Raw genomic sequence first — 11201 nt, 5'->3', positions numbered from 1 at the left:
TATGAGGTCAATGTCTTCAAACTGATTTATCTTCAAAATCTTCTGAGAATGCATATGACCTCTTCCCCTTCCCTCGCACCTCTAATTCTGGCACAGGTACATGTCCGTGGGAGAATCCCTTGGTTCTCATAGTCTGCATTCGTTTGCAGAATTCTTGCAGAGTCACATCAATTCACCTAAAGCCAATTCTTGTCTGACCAGCCGTTTGAAGCCATTGCACGTACTGAAGCCCTTCAGTTTAAACTTCATGGCAACTGAGAAGTCACCACGAAAGGGAAGTAGACAGCACCGTGGTAACACTTCCAAGGATTTGCCTCCAGATTTGCATGAGCTATACAAAACAGACCCTGAGGAAACCTATACCGGCCGCAAGAATCGAATCCAGTGGATTCAAAGATATTGGGCAGAAGAATGGTTCAAATACCGCTTCGTCACTGAAGAATATGCAGAGAAGAATGCCATCAAGGACCCTGGGGAGATATTGTGTACAAAAATCTTCAACCCCAGTCCCTTCCTGAAGCCATCCAACGAGAATTCTATCCGTGCATGATTCGCGGACCGCAGCCAGAGAACGCTGATCCTTATTCTCTGTTGTGGTGCCATGAAGACCATCTGTTCAAGCGCAACTATCAGTTCGCCAAAGACTCAGCTGTGAAGAACAAGAAGGCTCTACGGCTCGACTTCAACCCTGGTCCTTCCTCACCTCGAGACGATGGCACCCGCGAAGCCAATCAGAACAGGATCGGCCCCTTCTACAACCTTGCTGGCCTCACCACCCACATTACTGTCCAAAGTGCCAAGGAGGATCATTATGATGATGGTGCTGACACTGAAGAAGCTCCAGCTCCTACTCCAAAGCCACAGAAGCAAAAGAAGACTAAAGCTTCAAAGTCATCTGCTGCTCCAAAAGCTTCATGAGTAAAGCCATTGGCAACTGCCCCTCCTGCTCCCAATAACACCTCAGAAGATCTCTCTCGCATCTCCAAGAAGCGTGAGAAGCCACAGAAGATACCTATTCAGCGACACAGTCAAGCACTGACACCTGCTGCCGTTCTAAGGAACGAATCTGAAGCCATTGATTTGTCTTCAGATGAAGAATTTGGCAATGATGCCCTTGAGCAGCTAATCAAGAGCAAGCAAGAGGCGGAGATCTTCAATGATCTGCCCCTCTTCGATGTGAACATCTTGCACAATTTCAATGATGAATGGTTCGACAATCAAGACCTCAGCTTTGATGATCTTCAACTCCCCATTGGCATCAGCGTCTCCTTTCAAGGCGCCATTGCTCCTGAGCTGGCTCTGGCTCAGCGAATTGTTGAACTGAAGCACAAGATTGATTTTGAGAAGGAACAGTTCAAGAAGCATGTAGCCAAGCTGCGTGTGGCTGATGTCCAGAAATTCAAGGTGATGCTCAATAACCTCAAGGAGGCATTTCGCAAGAAACATGAGGAAGCCAAAGGCTCAAGAGAGCGCATGAAAATTCTTGCTACTAAGTGTGTTCTGGCTTACAACGAAGCTGAAAAGCGCAAGGCTCTTGGGCGTCTTGGCATTGACCCCAAGATGGCTGCCAAGCAAAAGAAGAAGCACACTGTGGCCCGGACTGAAGCTCCACAGCGGGAAGAACCTCACATTGTCTTCCCAGCCAGCATGACAGGCTCGAAGCCTAAAGTCTCCACAGTGGCTTCAGAACAGCAAAAACCAAGGCAGCTGAAGCCGAAGCTAGAAAGCGCAAAACAAAGAACACCACAGATGATGCACCACCCCTCAAGAAGAGGAAGACCAAGAAAAGAGATCGGGTTGCTCCCAAAGAGCCCTTTGTTGTTGAACCCATTGCTTTTGCTCCTCCTCCATCTGCAAATCAAGAGCGTCGATTGATTGTTCATGAGCCTGCTTCCACAGAGGCTCCTGAAGCTCAAGAGGTTCCAGTCGTTGACCCCATCACGACTGAAGACATTGGTCCCCAAGACAATGTAGAAGATGATGAAGTCCTTCCTCAGATTCAGCGCCACACGGTATCATCGCCTGTTCACACGAACAGCAAAACCATCAGTATTGGTCGTCCTCTGACGCCAATCTCAAAAGATGCCTCATGGGTTGATCGCCCCCAACCAGCAACCCCAGTTCAAGACTCACCAAGTACACCCCGTACTTCACCAACGCAAGGTCCCAGTCCAATTTTCAATGACGACAATTACATGGAGACCACACCATCCCCGAAAGCGTCGCCCGTGTATCAACGGGTTCGCAAAGGCCAGAGGCCATCGGTCTCCATGACAACCATCACCCAAGAGTATTCACACCAATCCAGCTCAGTGGCACGTCAAGTGTTTCCTGAAGACAATCCTTCTGTGGCGGTTCCTGTGTCCGAAGCTAATGCTTCTGAAGAGATTCCGGCTGCATCAGCCGAAGAAAGACAAGAAGAGCTTGTTGTTACTCCCCTACCACCCAAGAAGTTGTTCTCGAGGAGAACGTGTCTGTGCCCAACCCTCCAGCTCCTCAAGTGGAGGTTGAGAATACTGAGGCGGCCACCAACATCGTCACTGAAGCCAATGATGTTGTCATGACTGAAGCCAATGTGGCGCCTCAAGTTAACAATGTGAATGACGCCAATGATGCACCTGCAACGAATGTGCAGCTTGAAGCCTCTGCTAATGCCACTGCTCCTATTCCGCCTCCAAGGCCCCACACAATTGAGCATGCATTCTACCAAGGCAAGCTTGTTCCTGTCAGATGACCAATTCTGATTCCTCCGCCTGCTCCTGGACCTCAGTTTGACTATCATGTCGAGCACAGGCCTCAGGTTCAGAAGGCAAAACCAAGGCTACTAAGGTTCCTAGGTACTGCATCGGCACCAGGCTCATTCAATGTCAACGGCTTCATTGCACCAAACATTCTATTTTCTGCTATAACCCATATTCAGTATCACCTTATCATGCCCTTAATTCTTATCTATTTCTGATAGAAACTAGATACTCTAGTAGCCTGATGCATCATCTATTTATAATGACACTACAAACTGCATTGTATGTGTTTAGTTATGAAGCATGAAACCTGACAAGAAAAATTCAAAGATGGCCCAAAAGAAAAATAATAGTTTTTAGTTCAAACTAAGGACCATTTTCCCCATTTTGAACCTATGTCTTCTTGACCCAAGCATCAATCGAAACATAGCAGTGTCATCTCATGGAAAAAAGGTGACAAGAATAATACCTGGTGTTTCCACATTTCTGATTCCTTGAGAAAAGAGAACTTGATGCATCTCCCCAATTTGCCGTTGCATTTATTCTGTGCGCTCCAGTAGAGTAGAAACTTGTTCATCTTGTCGACGAAATTGAATTTCCATTGCCAGTTATGCTGGCGGTTCAGCTGCTTCTTCAGGTAGTGCCCATGAATATGAGGAATCCCAATACCAAATCAATTCATGCCCATGAATATGCATGCTTCTTTATAGGCATATGCCCTTTATCACGAAGCTTTGATGACAATGGGTATGGCCCTGTGCCGGCACGGTGGAAAAGGAAATGCCAGACTGGTCAGGATTTCAATGCCACAAGTTGCAACAGAAAGATCATCGGTGCGCGCTGGTATGGTCTCGGGATCAATGACGAGGTGCTAAATAACAACTACAAGTCACCTAGGGACATTGATGGCTATGGCACGCACGTCGCCTCGACCGTCGCCAGCGGGGAAGTGTAGGGCGTGAGCTACGGAGGCCTAGGCATGGGCGTGGAACGCGGCGGGTCGCCACGTGCACGGGTCAGTATCTACAAGGTTTGTTGGTTGGGTGGGAATTTCCCTGAAGCAGCAGTCATCGCGGCTATCGATGACGCCATATATGACGGTGTTGACATCTTGTCACTCTCGCTTGGAGGGGCTGGTCACGAGTTACCCGGTATGCTGCATGCTGTGCAAAGAGGGATCTCTGTCGTGTTTGCCGGAATGGATGATGGCCCTGTGCCGCAAACAGTGTCCAATACCCTTCCATGGGTTACCACGGTGGCCGCTAGCACGATTGACCGGTCTTTCCCGACCTTGATATCGCTCGGAAACAAATAAAAGCTGGTGGTACGTGCACGCTGACTTTAAAGGTCTTGTTTATGCCGGGAGGTAATGAAATAAAACTTTTGTAGTTCTTGAACTGTGATCACTTGACGAATTTTTTGTAGTTGTCCACTTTTTTAACCACGTTTCGGTGATTTTGTCAATTATACTGAATTAAAACTTCTGCACAGCTGTGACACCGAATCTTCACTGGCATTGAGCAACGTCACTGGTAAAATCATCCTGTGCTATCAACCGGCAGCCGCGAATAGTATGCCGCCTCCACAAGCACTTCCCATAGCCATCAATCTCACCATCATGGCTGGCGCCAAGGGATATTTGCACAGTACACTACTAACCTCCTCGACTTCCTGCCTTTGTGTAAGGGCATTATGCTCTGTGTAGTGGTGGATTTTGAGATCGCACACCAGATTGCCTCCTATTCGAGGTCGGACAAAGGGTGAGTGCCTGTCATGTTGTCCGAAACAGAGTGAATGGGTTTTCTTGTTCTCCGGAAACTCATGTCATTGTCATGTGTCGTGCTAGTAACTCTGTTTTTGGGAGGTACTATAACTAGCTACAAATTCATTTGTTCAAAGCAAAAAACAACGAGGAGTTAATGTTGCATCGTAAACGCATTAGTCATTTAGTCGTGATTTTCTCACCCTCATTTTACTTGGCAACAGCAAGGATGAAGCCTTGAGGTCGATAGTTTACAGTTACAAGCATGGATTTTCTGGTTTCGCAGCGATGCTCACTGAGTCTCAGGCTGAGGCAATTGCAAGTAAGTAATTGTCAGTCCTAGCTATCGCCGTATCTACTTGCATGACCAACTTGAATTAATCAGCATATTTTGAATGTAGAATTCCCTGAAGTTGCCACTGTGGAGCCTAACATTTTTCACGAAACACACACAACTCGGAGTTGGGACTTTCCTGGCCTTGACCATAACCAACCAGCACAACAGCCGGGACTACTCAGAAAAGCAAAGTACGGTGAAGATGTCATCGTGGGTGTGATTGATACAGATTCGCAATCCCACCCTCAAGCTTTTTTTCCGAAAAGGGATAATTGCGGCCTCTCCATCATATGATGCACACAGCCACCCCACCCTCAAGCTTAAATATTAAATATATTTTTGAGGGATACAGCAGGACTCTACTGCGTATTTTGCATTGATTTTTTAACTAAATGATACAAAGAAAGGTTAAATTCTAAATATGAGGAATCCCAATACCGAATCAATCCATGCCCATGAATATGCATGCTTCTTTGTAGGCATATGGCCTGAATCACGAAGCTTTGACGACAACGGTTATGGCCCTGTGCCGGCACGGTGGAAAGGGAAATGCGAGACTGGCGAGGAGTTCAACGCCACAAGTTGCAACAAAAAGATCATTGGTGCACGGTGGTATGGCAGAGGCGTCAGCGCTGAGTTGCTAAAGGGCGACTACAAATCGGCTCGGGACAACAACGGCCATGGCATGCACGTCGCCTCAACTATCGCCGGCGGGGAAGTGCAGGGCGTGAGCTATGGAGGACTGGGCATGGGCACGGCACGAGGCGGGGCACCACGTGCGCGGCTTAGTATCTACAAGGCGTGCTGGGTGGGCGGGAGTTGCTCTGGTGCGGCTGTCCTTGCGGCTGTTGATGATGCCATACACGACGGTGTGGACGTCTTGTCGCTCTCGATTGGAGGGGCTGGTCAGCAGTTCCCCGGGACGCTCCATGCTGTGCAAAGAGGGATCTCTGTTGTGTTCAGTGGAGGGAACGATGGACCTGTGCTGCAAACTGTGGGTAATGCCCTGCCGTGGGTTACGACGGTGGCCGCTAGCACGATTGACCGGTCTTTCCCGACCTTGATATCGCTGGGAAACAAAGAAAAGCTCGTGGTACGTACCGATCTCTCCTTTATTTTAGATGTATGTGTGCATTATTTTTCATTTTTTGTCATCTGCTGAGAAATGTTATAGCAAAGTGTTGTCTTCATGCCTATTCTCAAGGAATAAAGATCCCAGCGAAAATATTAATAGAAAAAACAAGTGATTTTTTTAAATATTAATAGACGTACTCCAAACCCGATATGGTAGGATCAATATGATTGGTCAAGTTGCTGTTGCCCTCTAGCGTACACAAACTCACGAACATAAGCTTTCATACGCGCGCACACTAAGCAGATGATCAAACTCAAAATAAAATGTTTAGCTCCTCCTTTAAGCTTCCTTATAATTCTTTCAGTATATATATGCGAGCTGTATTCCTTTTTCTCTGGGCGGCCAACTATATCATGTCCTGCACAAGCCTTCCTTTTTCGATAAAGGACACTTTTATTAACTTAAAATGTAGCATCAAGCAAGCATGATGTATTCCTGAATTAACTTGCTCATTAATCTGTGATTGATTTGAAACGCAGGGGCAATCTCTAAACTACAACGCAGCTATGAACAACAGCGTCTTTCAAGACCTTGTTCATGTGCAGAGGTAGTGAAAGAAACCAGTCGCTTGACGACATTTGATCGATAGTAAATGTCATGCGCTTTGTACAGCCATGTTAAAATTTTAAACTTTTGCGCAGCTGCGACACAGAATCACTATCATTGAGCAACGTCACCGGCAAAACCGTCCTCTGTTATGCACCAGCGCAGGCGGCCATCACGCCACCCAGGGCAGAACTTCATTCTCTCATCAATCGTACTATCGAGGCCGGCGCAAAGGGCCTCATCTTCGCACAATACACTGTCAACCTTCTCGAAATCCTGACCAGCTGCGAGGGATTTATGTCTTGTGCACTGGTGGATTTCGAGATCGCACAAGAATCGCCTCCTACTCAAAAATGACTGAGTAAGAATCTGTCACATTGTTTTGAGAGTATATGTGCCTTCTCCTTAATTATGCACTGGAAAATTCATGTCTGTTGTCATGTGTGTTATGCTAGGAGTCCGGTGGTGAAGATATCGCCAGCTGTAAGCGTTGTTGGAAATGGGGTGTTATCACCATATGTCGCCTCATTCTCGTCAAGAGGCCCGAGCCTTGCTTTCCCTCGCATACTCAAGGTATATCATTATCAGCTACTTAGCTTGGGACTTGTAGTTAAAGATTTCCTAACCTCTCTAGGTTTTGAACTCAAGACTTGAATACCTAATTTTCAATATACATGCTTCAACAGCCCGACATTGCTGCACCTGGCGTCGGCATCTTGGCAGCGGAGTGTGACTCCTACGTGTTCCATTCTGGGACATCCATGGCATGCCCACATGTCTCTGCGGTGACGGCGTTGCTCAAGTCAGTTCACCCTAACTGGTCACCTGCCATGATCAAGCCTGCCATCATCACCACGGGTATGAACATAGAAATACCAAAAAATATGCAACTCATCACAATATAAAACTAACTTAATAAACTTCCTTGGCATTGGTTGCAGCATCTGTGACCGATCGGTTTGGTATGCCGATCCAAGCAAACGGAGTCCCAAGGAAACTAGCCGACCCTTTCGACTTTGGTGGTGGCCATATGGACCCTGACAGAGCTGTTGACCCTGGCCTGGTTTATGACCTCGATGCAAGGGAGTACAACAAGTTCTTGAACTGCACCCAAGGATTATCAGACGGTTGCAAGTCCTACAATCTTAACCTCAACCTCCCGTCGATCACTGTGCCAGACCTTAAGGGCCATGTCATTCTTCGGCGCACTGTGACTAACGTTGGGCCAACAGAAGCAACATATCATTTAGTGGTTGAAGCTCCAGCAGGGATAGATGTGTCGGTGGAACCATCTGTGATCAGTTTCACCCAAGGCAACAGTAGAAGCGCGACATTTATGGTGACATTCACAACAAGACAGAGAGTGCAAGGAGGATACACTTTTGGGAGCTTGACATGGTCAGACGGAAGTACCCGCTCAGTGAGAATTCCTGTTGCGGTACGAACTGTGATACAAGACTTTGTTGCGGACACGTCCTAAACTTACATGTAGTTATCACACCTTTTGTATTTATTTATGTAGTTCGCACAAAATATGGAGGGGAAACACAGAGTATTAAATTTGTACATCATATAGGAGATGTTCTACTTAAATAAGACAGTATGATTCTTCTTTACGAAACGATGGTTCTTTTCTCAAACTTTTACAAAAGTTGCAATTAATGAGAAGAATAGACTCAGGGACAGTAACGGATCTAAAACTCCCATAACTCTCTTTCTTCATGAAGAGGTTTCTAAATGCACCCAAGAGAAAGAATCACACAACCGGGTTACAAACCCAGGCCACCAGCTGGGAAGTTGCCACTTTTAGGACAAACTAACATGTAACGTTCATCTAAAAAAACTAACATGTAAAGCGGCTAAAAAATAAGACAGGGGTTTGCTGGATGTGTTTTCCATGTTATGGAAAAAGTGTACAAGCTCTGCAGAGTGTCAAATCTATTCGAATAGCCGCTTCCACAGTTAAGAAAAGTCTTGTTTAAGTCACTATTTGGCTTCGTCGATAAGAACAAACTAACACACGGTTTCACTAATGAAATAATTCACTTAATTATAATTGGTAACTTGAAGAGTATTCGGATTTGGTTTGCAACGAGTTGTATGGCCAATTGGAATGCTGACTTTACTATAAGGCCACTTGGATTGCGATGAATTGGATTACGATCATTTGGATTATGCTGACTTTAGTATTTATAATGATCGATTTTGGGGAATGACTGTAGTGATAGCACTTGGATTGTTTATTTACGTAGTTGTTATAGTAAGTTGGATTTTGATGGCCTGAAGAGGTCACAGTGTTGTTCTGACATGGTCACGAGAAGGAGTCTCGGTAAATCATGTGGTCGCCCAAAAGGGGCAATGAATTGATTGATGGAACAACTCATGTATTGTTAGTCCCCGCGGAAGGTAAGTGTAGTTACTCTCTAGCCTAGTGGTAGGTACGTTGGTGTGTATGTATTGATGGATATTGTTATAGTAATGCCATGCTTAGTTGTTACTGTAGAGTAATTTTGTGTTTAAGTTTAGTTCTTACTTTGTTACTTGTTTGTTTGGATGATATGTATTTGACTATCTTGCGAGTACATTCGAAGTACTTACCTGGTCTTGCACGTGGCAAGATTCAGAAGATGATTAGCAAGCTAGACCGCCGCCCCAGCCAGTCCTGTGAGTTGTGAAGCCCAGCCAAGCCACTAACATCTCCGGACGTAGTCTTCCACTGCCGTTTTGTTATATTGTGGGATTATACACCATAGAGCGTGTTCGGTAGCCCTCCGGCTCCTCGACTCCTTGACTCCAGGTCAGGACCCGAGCCGAACAATCTAAATCATGGCTATGGGAGTTGAGGAGTTGAGGAGTTGAGCCGAACAAGCTAGCGATTCGCTACGTGCAAATTTGCTGGAGTTGAGGAGTTGCAAAACTCGAGCTCCACAAACACTAGGATGCGAGAGTTGGCTGAATTTACAACTGATTGCCACCGCGAAGCGACCGTAGGTACCGCTTCGAGGCAGTGCTCGTCTCCTCCCTCGACTCGATCCATTGCACGCTCGTTCCCCTCCATCCCGCGACGAACCCTAGCGCGCTACCACGAGCACCCAACCGGCGTGGGAACCGACGGCCGCCCTTCCCACCGCCGTGTTCGCCCTCCTCCGCCTCCCTCTCGATCGGAGCTCTTCCCCTCCATCCACGACCAGAGCTCTTCCCCATCGTCCCGACCGGAGTTCTTAAGCAGTCCCCGGTCGGAGATCGACCCCGCCGTCCCCAACCACCGGAGCACGGTGGCTGCATCGACGAGCTTGTCCCCGACCTCCTCTTCCTCCTTGAGTACCCCGTCTGTTTCTCTCAAGGTGAGAGTGAAAAACAACCTCTATTTGACCTTTGGAGCAGAAGCTAGTGAACTGAAAGGTTAGCTCGCTCCAGGATTTTAGGTGAGAAGCTAGCTGCTGGCTATGGAGTCATGGATTTCATGGCTCAGGAGGGCCCCAGAACACGCCCATAGTCATATGCAATTACTTTGTATACTCTGTATTATTAATAAAATCATGTTTGGAATTCTGTATCGAGCGCATCTGGCGTGTGCCAGAACATGGACTTGTCCTGGGCGGCATGTGCATGCATCTGTCCGACACTGGTCGGGGTGCCACAATGACCTCTCCTCCACATGTCGCTTCGACGGCCCGCGGTAGGGAGGGGAATACCGGTGCCTTGGCTCTGGCTAGTATTTTAGGTTAGGGTTTTTATTCATCGCAGGGGCGGTGCCCGGGCGGATGGTGACACTTCATCTTCGAGTTGGTCTTCCGAGATTTGATCATCCTCTAGCCCGTACATCGGGGCATAGTCGACGAAGCTCCGACATAGATTTCTATTATCTCCTTGTGGCAGGGAGGTTAGAATTTCTCGATGTGCATGCACCATGGCGAGATTTGGTATCAGGCTCTTTAGATCAATTCAAAGGTCCAACTACTACGGCTCTGAGGCGCTGGTCCTTAGAGGCATGTGTACGAATCCTGCCCGGCTATCGTCGATAAGGTCAGGCCGGCTCCGGTCGGGGAGCAACAACAGTGATACAGTGATGTGTGAGAGGCATGTTCTAGCGGAGGTATTTGGTGTTCGATGGTCCAGGAACCTTGATATAATTTCTGTTATGTTCATTATGTATTTACTCTTACAGTGGGTTTCCCGGCGATGCTTGAACTCGCTTTCCCCTTTCCCGCCCCCTCTCTGGACATTTGATGTATTTTCGTTATGTCGCAGTAATGGAAAGGGGTAATGCCCGGTTCAAAAAAAATATGTATTTTACTTCTGGTTAACTTTAATAATAGTGATATAAACGCTCTTATATTTCTTTACAAAGGGAATATTGATTATGACAGGATTTATATAGTTTAGCAATTGGAGAAACGTGTCGGCCAAACCAATCTTTAACCATTGAATATTTTGATGAATGTGCCTACCAATTCCCTTCACGTGAGTCAAGTTTTCTGTTACGTGCCACCAACCGCCGCATTTTTATAGAAAGTTCTAATAAGTTTTTCCTTGCGAAGAGTTCCAGAAAGAATATGTCCAGGTATGCGTCCAATCCGCCTACCCGGTATTGTGCATAACGCGTGACGAGTCTCGGATGCTTGTTTGAAATTTGATCAGTTCCCTAGGCCAGATACCAATATATATATATATATATAT

At 46.7% G+C, this 11201-nt stretch overlaps 1 pseudogene; it reads left to right on the top strand.

The window, feature by feature from the left end:
* Nucleotides 1-3720: 3720 nt before the first annotated feature.
* LOC123157552 (subtilisin-like protease SBT3.13) lies at nt 3721-8001 on the top strand (annotated as a pseudogene).
* The last annotated feature ends 3200 nt before the right edge of the window (nt 8002-11201 follow it).

This window comes from Triticum aestivum, chromosome 7B, assembly GCF_018294505.1.
Source record: "Triticum aestivum cultivar Chinese Spring chromosome 7B, IWGSC CS RefSeq v2.1, whole genome shotgun sequence".
In the NCBI taxonomy this organism is placed as follows: Eukaryota; Viridiplantae; Streptophyta; class Magnoliopsida; order Poales; family Poaceae; genus Triticum; species Triticum aestivum.
This window is presented reverse-complemented; position numbering and strand designations above follow the sequence as displayed.